This window comes from Gekko japonicus, unplaced genomic scaffold, assembly GCF_001447785.1.
Source record: "Gekko japonicus isolate JY-2015 unplaced genomic scaffold, Gekko_japonicus_V1.1 scaffold1582, whole genome shotgun sequence".
Taxonomy (NCBI): domain Eukaryota; kingdom Metazoa; phylum Chordata; class Lepidosauria; order Squamata; family Gekkonidae; genus Gekko; species Gekko japonicus.
Window position 1 is genome coordinate 361,137 of NW_015172052.1, and position 12,281 is coordinate 373,417.

Below are 12,281 nucleotides of genomic sequence, written 5' to 3' on the forward strand. Positions count from 1 at the left end.
CCTCCTCCTCCTCCTCCTCCTGATGTTCTATTTGATATGATACATGGTGCAAAAACCTACCCAATTCCAGCAATCTCCCTTCTGTTCCCGATCTGAGAATGAGACAGTTCAAATCAGAAATCCATGTTCTGCTTGAAAAAGAGGAGAGCTAAGTGAAGCTGCAGCTTAGATTCATTGGAGTGCCAATTGTGAAAAATAAGAGCTGTCACATTTTACCCAGAAAGAGTTAAGTTTAGAGGGCATCAAGAGTTATATTACAAACTCTGAAAACTGCAGATTACTTAGGATGAATTGTTCATGCGGAGAAATGGATTTTACAATGAAATGAGAGATTCAAAACCTTTCAGCAGTTTAATAAACCATATAAACAGAAGTGATGGGCTGGGACAGAGCAGCACACCCCACCTGTCTAACTCCAGATGTAGTCAAAACACCCAGGGGTAACTGGAGCAAAATAACCTCTCTCCCATTCATTCACAGGCCTGGCAGGCAAGCAGAGGCTTTATGAATTAAAATATTGATGTGTTTTTCCAGAGTAAAATGAAGAAATTTCACTGGCTGACAGGGCAACAAGGATCTTATTTGTAACTCTGACAACCAATCATTGTATGACATCAGTCCTGTCAGAACTTCTCTGTACTTGTGGCTCTGAGGAGGCCACTCTTAATGACTCCCTGAGGCAGCTATTACCACATGGCAAGCCAGCAATTTCCCCCTCACCAAAGCAAATGTGGGGAGGGGGGAAGAAAAAAGATCTGCAGAAATATGGGGAAAGCTGCCCATGATGCACTGCCGCACATGACAAATTCTTCCATTTGGTGGCCATGATATGCACTAGCCCTATGTAGTATCAATGCTACTTACCTGAGGAAGTAACTTGTACCAATCACATGCTAGGATTGCTGGCTGGCCTAGTAAAAAATGTCCCATCCCTTTGGTAGAGGCTTAATGTGTGGGAAAGGGCATGTGATGCTTTTCGCATAAGAAATGTTATGATTGTTTGCATTTCCAGCATTTATTCATGGACATTGTTTCAGGGTGGATCCTGATTAGTAAGTTTCCAACTGCAAATCCCTAGGGCCCAATGAAATAGTATGTACTAGGTTGCAGTGATGAATGGAATATATTATCCATTTGGCTGGGACACTGATTGTGAACGAGTGGTCAGGACCTTAACAAATGAATGTGAATGTTTCTTAATGACAGCAGATTTTCCCTTGAACTAGCAGTTCACCTGCAGGGCTGGGGTCTGTGGTAATTGCACTTTTGAATTGATAGATAGTGATCAGAGTAAGATGGAGCAGAAGAGCTAGAAGTTTCTAGCTAGAACTACAGAAGGGACCACAGGCAATAAACTTGTGCATAAGAGATCCCCTCCCCCTTTCATTTTCATTATTTCCAAAAGGGACTGTTTTGGTATTAGGTTGTTCCATAAGATTTTTTCATTACTGTTCCTTTCGTTATTATTGTTTTGTTCTCATGATTCCATTTCATTAATTCCCAGAGGTTTCAATGGAAGACTATCACCCTGTTTCTCAGGTTTGTACCTTTATGGTTTTCCATCCACATTGGACAAAACTCAGGGAGATTGTAGTACTACCCTACCTACATTGCCAAATTTAAGACATCTAGAATAAAATTTCCCTTCCCTTTTGAGTCAATGAAAAACACCCATGCTTAACATTAAAGTCTATGGGAGAACTGATGTGATTGATTTCAAACTAACACAGTACTGCGGCCACATAGCTTGAAGAGCAGTAGCATCAGGAAGAGGCAGACTGACAAAGCAAGAACATTTGGTGGCACAAGGAGGGTACGGGCATCTGGGTAGGCAGTTAGCAGGAGGAGAACCTTGAAGTAGATTTGCTTCAATGGGGGGTAAGGACAGAAAAGAGCAGGCAATCAGGGCAGTGCAGAGGAAAGGGAAGGGAAGTTTCCAGCAAAAGACAATTTGGCACATTGGGGCAGGCATTGGGAGGACAGGAAGGCAAAGTCCCACCATGTATCCTTCAGGACTGGGTTTATTTATTATTTGTTTATTAAATTAGATTTCTAAACCACACTCCCCTGTAAAAACAGGGCTCAGGGCAGTATACGTAAATAAAAAACCCCATTCATATATTAATTTAAGAAATAAAACAATAACAATACAATAAAAATATCATCCCAATAAACTGACACTAAGACTATGGATTATGCCACTGCCTCAATGGGGGGGGGGAGACAGGAGCACCAGACAGATGGAAACCATCACAGTCCTCAACCAAATGCCTGGTGGAACATCTCTGCCTTACAGGTCCTGTGGAACTGCATTAAATCCCACAGGGCCTGAATGTTATTTGGCAGAGAGTTCCACCAGGATGGGGCCAGGGCAGAAAATGTATATAATCCTAGTGGCTACAGCTCAGATGCAATCAAGAAAGTCCTGAGCCTCTTTCTCCCTCTCCCCCTATGGAACACTATACGCTCTATGTACCCTCATTCAGGGGTCTTGTTGTAGAAAAAGAGCTGCCGGAGCTCATTAGCATAACTCATTAGCATAACTTATTTGCATATGCCACGCCCCCCAGACATCACCGGAAGTGACAGAAGGCCACACCCCCTGACATCACCGGAAGTGTGTCAGAAGGCCCGGCTACTTACCCTCCTGCTTCATCCTCATTCCCAAACGGAATGAGGATCGAAGCAGAGGGCGGGGTAAAGAAGGGGGCGGGGCTTCACCACGTGACCGCCCTGCCCCCTAGAGGTTCTCTTCCGGAGCTCCGTACCTGAGAGCTCCCCCCCGACTAGAGCCCTGCCCTCATTAGAAAAACACTGTCTGCCTTGCAAAAGTGAACCCAATAGATTAGAGGACAGAGCTTGCAATAATAAAAGAAACCAGAACAAAATAGGTGGAGCTATACTGTTGTTGTTATAGCCTGTTTAGATGGGGAATCTATTTTGTTTTCATATTAATCATGATAGCCACAAAATACCCCATTTTCATAATTACAGTAATTAATAACAAAAAAAAGCACAAGTCTAGCGGAGAGTAGCAGGGAGGCGAATATGTGTATTGTCTGTGGATTTGCTGCTCGCTAAAGGAATATTAGCTGGCCTTTACTGTGTGCTACATATTTGTAAACAAGTACATTTTACACCACAAGCTCTCTCAATAATCCAAAGTAAACTGAACAGGGTAGCATTTCCTTCAAATTTCTAACCTCTTGCAAGTGGGGGCCATCATCTAGGGTTGCCAACTGGCCTGGAGGAATGTTTACGATGTTCAATATGCGGAAATGGGTGGCTGAAGATTTTCATGGCATGGTGGACAATCACATGGTAAGCAACATTCCATTAATTAATTGAAATTAAAGAGGTGGGGCATTTTTCTACAGGCTTTTTGGCAGCCCTACTATTATTGCATAAGAACATAATAATATATTATCTGCAGGGTTTTTTTTAATGCAAAGTGTGTTTCTTCAGCAAATCTGTGTTTACAAAACAACTTTAGCCTTTCATGAACCCCAGTATTTTATTTACAAAATGTAAAGTGCCCATTTGCATCTAGGGGGGAAATGTTTTGTCCCTTTCACTTAGGCTTAATGTGTAGAAATGGACAGCAGAAATTTTTACATAAGAACATAAGATACACCAATGTTGGATCAGGCCAAAGGCCCATCCAGTCCAACACTCTGTCACACAGTGGCCAAAAATACCAGGTGCCATCAGGAGGTCCACCAGTGGGGCCAGGACATTAGAAGCCCTCCCACTGTTGACCCCCCCAAGCACCAAGAAGACAGAGCATCACTTGCCCCAGAGCCCCTATCTATACCTTGTGGCTAATAGCCACCGATAGACCTCTGCTCCATATGCTTCTCTAATTCCCTTTTGAAGCCGTCCATGCTTGTAGCTGCCACCACTTCCTGTGGCAGGGAATTCCATGTGTTAATCACTCTTTGGGTGAAGAAATACTTCCTTTTATCCATTCTAACCCGACCGCTCAGCAATTTCATTGAGTTCTTGTATTGTGAGAAAGGGAGAAAAGTACCTCAAAGCTCAAAGCAGCTTAGAAATCACAATTTAAAACATGCACAACAAAGTACAAGCCCTAAATACCCCCCACCCTTGCTATAATATTTTATGCTCCTTTCTGACTACACTCAAAAGGCTTAGAAGAGGGAAGTTATTGAAAATGTGGGTATGCTGGATTTTCTGGGGGCTAAACCAATAGTCCCTCTAAGCTGTGGAGTCTTGTGAGCAAAAATTCAACTTTGTGAGCTATAGGGTTGCCAAGTCATTTTCTTGCCGCAGCAGGGGACTCCCGGCTGGCGGCTGGAGTGTGCGTGACGCCACCGGGATGGTTGCTTGGGGAGGTCAGAGTTTGGGGAGGAGAGGGAGTTCAAAAAATCAGCAGGGATGTGAAGCGACAGAGTTAGGGATATCAGCCTCCAGGAGGGACCTGGGAATCCCCTGGAATTACCCTAATCTCCAGACTACAGAGATCAGTTCTCCTGGAGAAAACAGATGTTTTGGAGGATGGACTCTATGGCACTGTACCTCACTGAGGTTCTTCTTCCCAGGCTCCACCCCCAAATCTCCAGGAGTTTTCCAACCTGGAGCTGGCAATTGTAGATAGAGTCCACCTCTGAAGCTGCAATTTCCTCCAGAGTAGTTGATCTCGGTAGGCTGGAGAACCCACCTGGAAGTTGGTAACCCTCCAGCTGAGGTAACTTTACCAGGAGTTATGGAATGTTAGGCTTCACACTGTACATCCCTCAGAAAATACTTTGCTCAAGCAGGTTTATAACACGGCCCTCTGTTGCAGCTAATTTGCATGGCCCCAGCAAAATCCTGTTGACCTACTGAAATGCCTCAGTTCCCCAGACTTTTATACTAACCCTTCTCTCTCACCCTTCAGAATCTCCTTTCTTATTCACAGCCTTCAAAACCTGACTTATGACCAACAGCCTCCCCTGATCAGATCTTATATCTCCACTATAAAACTCCTATTGGCTGATCAAGAGCACTGCTCTAACTGTTCTGTCTCTGGTGTACATTTCTTGTTCTACCTATCACAGTGGGCAAGTAACGTTTATATATTGTTTATATCGTGTTTTCGATGTACATGGCACTTTACTGAGTAAAAGAAAGCAGGTTCCTGCCCTAAGGCATTCACAGTCTTTTTTTTTTAAGGCAAACAAGAGACCACAGAGGATGGTGGGAATAAACAAAACAATAGGTATTTATTCCAATTACAGGTATCTATCCTTAGTTTCAGTAGGGAAAACAGGATTCAAAGGAAAGGTAGATGATTTCCAAATTTAATCTTTCCTTTTTTTAAAGAGTGAAAGGGGGAGATCCTATGTGCCCTCCACCATCTCTATCTCTTAAAAAAATTGTCCTTCCTTTTTTTGTTTTGTTGCAAAACTATCTCCTCTAATGTGTACCGCAGCATGAGAAAAAGACTGAAGGCTCAGATTTCTTTTCTATTCATCTGGGTGGTCTCCATCATAATATTTTAATTTACTCAGACATTGTTTAATAATGATACCTAATTCCAGATACTGGAAATAAGGCTGCCTAATATATGAAATTAGAATATAATAGTAGTGTAAATAATGGACTTTCTTTATACATAACTGACTTTTCATCAAAGATTTTACAAATAGGCCTTAATAACCACTATTGATTCTATCAGAATAGGGACTCAAGCTATTTCTTTCTTTCTGATTTTAACCTCCCCCCCCAGCTTATTTTAGGTTTCATTGTGTGTGTGTAAATGTGTTTAGTTTTCAGTTGTTGCTTTATAATGCTTTTCGGCACTCAAATAAAGATGGCAAATGAGAAAATGAAAATATTCCAATACAAAAAAAAGGCATTTAATTCTTTGGATTCCATCTGTCTTGTAATAGACTTATCTCAGCAGCAGTGTCTGATGCTGTTGTTTACTATTCTGTGTCTGCCAATTAGTTTTTCTCTGGTTGTTCATCAGCTGTTGATTAAGGACAAAAGTTGTTAATCTAGCCATACACTTTCCATATACAAGATCAGGAACTCATATATACAAGCATATATACAACTCCATATACAAGCAGGAACTCATTAGCATAACAGGCCACACCCAACAGCAGAAACTCATTAGCATAGTAGGCCACACCCTGACAGCACATTAGCATATTAGGCCACACCCCCATGTCACCAGAAGTGTTGTCATCCAGCCACACCCACCTTTTGCTTCTTATTCTGTTTACGTTGTTTGCTGTCAAAACCCAGGGCTTTTTTTGTAGCATGAACCCTTTGCATGTTAGACCACACACCCCCGAATGTAGCCAATCCTAATGAGTTTCTGCTGTTGGGTGTGCCCTATTATGCTAATGAGTTCCTGCTGGGCGTGGCCAACTCAGGAGCCAGCCGGAACTCCGTTCCTGTGCGTTCCTGCCCAAAAAAAGCCTTGTACAAGATAATAAGATTATCCTAAAATGTGATACAGGTACAGGATCCTAAACCCAGAAATTACAATAACTCCATTCATTTCCTCAGATTTCAAGATAAAGCACACAAAAAAGTTAAAAAATTCTCAGAGAGATTCCATAAAGCCCTAAAATTGCTACCAGATTTCACCTAAACCCAAACTTAAATTTGAAGAGCATGATAAAAAGGAAGAACAGATTTCCCCCCTATATGCTCCATCAAGAAACAGAGGGTGCTGTCTTAAAATTGCATGCAAGTTATAGTTATGGCCAGTAACTTTTTAAAAAATCTATATAGTTTCTGGGGGTCTTACATTCAGGATAATCTCTCTTCAAATATATTTTGCATTTTATAAGATAGCAAAAATTCTGAGAAGGATTCCAAATTTCTCCAGGCCTCTGACACACACAAAGTTGCTTTAAACTAATTTAGACTGTAGACTTATCAAGGTCAGTTTTGTCTTTGTTGGCTGGCAGCAGCTGTCTAAGGTCCAAGGACTGAAGTCTATTTCCCTGAGCCTTTTAGCCAGAGATGCCGGAAACTGAACCTGGGACCTTCTGCATGCTAGGAAGATGCTCCACCACTGAAATACAGTATTTTCCTCCAAGTGTTGGGTTCTCAGTTCTAAGTTATTTATTGCAGATAGGACTCTATATCTCAGCTGGCTGTGTAGTAAATTAAATCCAAATGGTGGTTATGGTGATTTTTCTTCCCTTGTATTTAAGGATAAAAATAGGATTAATGACTCTGACTACAAAGCAAAGGTATGGCCATTATTTCAGAATATGGATTTAAGAAATGTACTGTGTAATCCTAAACAGAGTTACACCCTTCTAAATCCATTGCAATGGAAGGCTTTGTAATTTTTTTGTCAAATTCACAGCTCTGTAGATGTTATTTCCTTTGCTAGTAATACAGAACACACAACTATGCACCTGCAGGACATACTCTAAATGCTGAACATGACTAGGGACTGTTTGCAATGGCCAGGACAATTCCGTAGCACTCTGGAAAATGTGATCACTGCAAAAGGGATATTGTGCTGAGAAGTATCAGCCCTGGACTCACCTGGGGCCACATTCGTGGTTGCGGGACTGAAAGCGAACCAAGGGAGACTGCATCCTCAGCTCCAAGCCTGCTTCAGGAGTCGGGAGGAGGCAGAGACCTTGCTTTGAGCCCTGGCCCGCTAACCAGCTCTCCTGTAGGCTGGCTGGAGGGGTGGAACTTGGGAGGGGGGGCAGTCCCAGAGCTTGGGGCTTCTGTTCCAACACACCCCTCCCTATTTTACTAGCTGCCACAGAGAGTTCCCCCTCAGTTCCTTTTCAGGCTCTCCCCCCCACACACACGTTTTGAGTTGTTCCAGATTTATGTTTGGTTTACTTGGTTGTTCTTGGGTTTTTCCCCCCACTGCATTTTGTCACAACTTTGGTGGCCAGTTTGGGCATTGGGACAGATCCAGTGGGAGTGTGTATGAGGCTGTGCTTGTGTGCCTGCCTCCCCCATATGGGGACTCCCATATGGGGTCTTGAGGGTGAAGCCTCTCAGCTACATGCTTAGGCAGGGGCTGAGGGCTGGCTCTCACCAACAGGTGGCAAGGGAACTACACAGAGGCTGCCATCCATGTGGCATCCCGGAGCTTGTCACTCCTCAGTTTCCTCCCACCCCAGCAGGTAGGCTAAGGGATGGGATTATTTCAGGCATCAGGTAGGTTGCTCAATGCTTGATCTAGCCCCATGCTGCACCAATGCTTCTTCTGCTGTATTAAAAAAAAAGCTGTGGCCTGCTTCCCCCCCCCCACCATTCTGTCTGTATGGGTGTTGGGTTTTTTTGCCTCTTTGCCCTTGCTCCCACCCTTGCCTCCTCAGCAAGCTACATGCTTAGGCAGGGGCTGAGGGCTGGCTCTCACCAACAGGTGGCAAGGGAACTACACAGAGGCTGCCATCCATGTGGCATCCCGGAGCTTGTCACTCCTCAGTTTCCTCCCACCCCAGCAGGTAGGCTAAGGGATGGGATTATTTCAGGCATCAGGTGGGTTGCTCAATGCTGGATCTAGCCCCATGCTGCACCAACGCTTCTTCTGCTGTATTCAAAAAAAAAAAAAAAAGCCGTGGCCTGCTTCCCCCACACACACCGTTCTGTCTGTATGGGTGTTGGGGCTTTTTTCCTCTTTGCCCTTGCTCCCACCCTTGCCTCCTCAGCAGTGTTCCCTCTAAGCTGAGTTAGTGTGAGCTAGCTCACAGTTTTTTAGCCTCTGACTCACACGTTTTTGTCTTAGCTTAGGAAGGATGGCTCCAGAGCAAACTAATTTATGCAGTAGCCAAATTGCTCACTCACAACTTTAATGCTAGTAGCTCACAAAGTAGAATTTTTGCTCAAAAGACTCCACCGCTTAGAGGGAACATTCCTCAGACCACCATGGTCTTCTCATATTCTCCGTGTTGCTAACAAAACAAAGCAGATGGTCACAATAAATCACAATATCTATAACTTTATCGTGCTGATGCGGAACTATCAGACAAATCTTACTACAGAGAAACTCTGGACTTTGTTCTGCTGCTTCAGACCAACACAGCTACCCAACTGAATTTATCTATAGAGAAATGTGTAACTTTTCCTTTGTTTTGGACCAAATAACAAATTGTTGAGAACTCCTGTGAAAAGAAAATTATAAGACTGCATGCTCAATACAAAGTTATATGCATACCTCAAAATCCAAAACACAGTTACCCCTTCTAAATCCACTGAAATGCTTAGAAGGATCCGACTCTGCATAGGATCGCACTCTTGGTGCGCGAATGCTTACAATTGCACTTTTAGACAGTTTGTTCCCCTTAAACATGATTATGCGAGAACTCATGTTCTGAAACCATGGTTCCGTTTGTATGCCATAGGTTGTATTTACTGTGGTTTAGATGAACCAAAATAATCATTAATTAATCCAAGTTATTCCCAATTCTCTCCTGCCTCTGTGCTTGCAAGAAGATGTTTCTGGTATTCTCTACATTTCCAAATATTCCCTTCCCTGTCTGCTTTTTGAAATTTTCTACAGGATTCAAACCACCATTAGGATTAACTATGGCTAAGACTGTGTCTGCCCCAGGCCAAAGTGACCCACCTTTAAGAATGGCAAGTTGAATATGACACGAAGGTTAGAATGTCAGCCTAGCAGGGAGATGCTGCCTGCTCCAGGCCAAAGTGACCACCTTTAAGAATGGCAAGTTGAAAATGACACGAAGGTTAGAATGTCAGCCTAGCAGGGAGATGCTGCTTTCAAATCCCCACTCAGCCCTGAAGCTGACTGGGTGAGCATGGGTTAATTCAGGCCCAGTATCATCATACCCTGAGGTGGGGCATCTGGCAGGGCCCACTGCCACTGATCCCCAGTCCTGTGCCTCCTTTGTCACCTGCCTGTATGCCCTTTCACCACCTGCTCACTTGCAAGTGCTCCTGGATGCCTGGGCTGCTCAGAACCACCACAGAAGTGTGTGCAGGTGTCAGTGGGGCTTGTTGAGATCATAGCAGCAGCACTTCCCGCCATGCACAGCACTCTGCACTGTTGATAAAAGGGCATACTGGTGGCTTGTGAGCATGGGCAGGAAGGGAGATGTAAATGGGGTTCTGGTACTGGGCGGGGGGGGAGGTGGGGCCATGAATACTCTCTTCTGTCCAAGGCCCCTCATAACCTGGAATGGGCCTTGGGTTAATCTATATACTAATACTGAACTGGCCCGGGGGGGAGGTGGGCCCATGAATACTCTCTTCTGTTTAAGGCCCCTCATAACCTGGAATGGGCCTTAGGTTAATTATTCTCTATCAGCATAATCAAATTCACAGTATTGCCTTGTGCTCCTTAGAAGAAAGGCAAGATAAACATGTAATAGAATATGAAAAGTGAACTTTGAGATAAAACCAACAAAAATGTATTTAGGTTATGGATTTTAAGGAAGGGGAAATCAAAACAACATATTTCACTTTAGTGGTGAAATCAAATTTTGAAAATGTCAGTTCTGTGTGTATGAATAGGCTGCAGTGACATTAAAATGGTATAAAAATGGTGAAAATTCTTTACTTCCTTTAAAGGCCTTCCCAGGTGGGTTTGAAGAGCTGTCTTTTTAGGAGGGCATTTCAGGTAGATCATTAAGAAATGGTGTAGTGGGGGCTCTACTAGAACAATGAACGTTATTGATTTTGTGGTATTTTATTTGTTAGTATTGGTTGTTAACTACAATCTTATTATTTTCAAAGTTTTTATTGAATTTTATTGCATTGCTGATCACCTGTGGGACTTTTAGTTGAAAGGCCTGAGTGTGTCGGGGAAATGAAGTTTTAGGCATGAGCCAAAGGGCAAGAGCCTGAGAGATCCTGGCTTTAGCCTATGCATCAGAGCTCCTGGCCTTGGCCATATGGATTAACCTGTGGGCAACAGCAAGTAATAATAAACTAATGGTGGTATGTGGCATTGAAAAAACCAAAAGAAGCCCTGGTGATATCAACCTAAATGAGGTGAACCAAAACTAATGGCTGTCACAAGTGACTAAATAAACAGTGGGGAAATGCCTATATTGACTTATCCTTGCTTCAGCTGTAGGGACTTTAAAATTTTCTTTTTTCAGTAATGCATATGCATCTTTTGCTGATGCAAAGCACAGGAGAGAAAAATACATCTTCTTTAGCTGTTGTGGGAAACCGCTTATCATATTAAAACTGGGTTTCAGATATATAACTAATGGTCAACATATTCTCAGGATGTAGCACAGAGAGTCTGGGAAGGTGTGTTTGTGCTTACATCTCTCCAAAGACACTGGTGCCTTTCAGTGTTTAATCATTACCACAAGTTGTTTCAATTCCCACTGTAAAGTAATCTCCATTATCTTTCTCCCTACACAATCCCTCTCTCACAATGCTTTATTACTTATCTGTTATCCTAACTTTTGCCCTGGTGCATTCATTATCTGTTCCATCCTAATCCTTACCATAGTGTAATGTTAAAGGATATCCGGTTTGGGTAGCAGTTTGACTTAATCTTCAAGTTCAGCGCAGCATTCCTAAAAATCAAAGGCCCATGTATTTTAATTTGTAAGCAAAACCACATCCTTCAAATATGCTATGTTTGTCTGTAATTGTTGCCTTAAGAAAGAAAGACATATGGGGCTACAGGGAGGCCATATGACCCGTGTATGTTGCATTAGGAGAGACCATAACAATACTGCCAGCATTTGAAGAAAAAAGTACAAGGCATTTTAGTCTTTGTACAGAAGACTTTAGTCTTCTACAGAACTTTAAAACACCACCGTCCAAGTTGTGCTTTGCTCAGCCATAGATGGAACATGATCCTGTATCTAGTGGTTGGAATTAACCAGTTGGCTTTTGATTCATTATCTTAGTCTTATATATATATATATATATATCAGCATATATAGGCATATTAGCACTTTTCAGCTCTCCCATTGGCTGTACTGTGCTCTCCATCAGCCATTGGCCTGTCAACTGCTGCTCAAGAGTACTCACATGCCATTGGCTGGGTGCTGGGTTTGCTCCTCTCTCCTGCCCACTGCCAGCCTGGCCACTGTTCCCTGTTAGAATAACTGCCAAAACAGCTGCTTCTGCTGACAAAGATGCTTCTACTACTTGGCTGGCTGGCTGGCTGGCTACTGAGGTGGGCCAGTTGATGTCAAACCATTCTCTTATCCTCCTGCTGTGCAGCTAACATTTCCCTCAGTGGCTGTTGCTAGGCAACCAAGCTTGGTAAAAGGTGGGGGGAAGGCCCTTTCCAGGCCTACTTTGGCCTTTGTGGGAAACTCATTAAGGCCAGTCCTGACTAGGTTGCC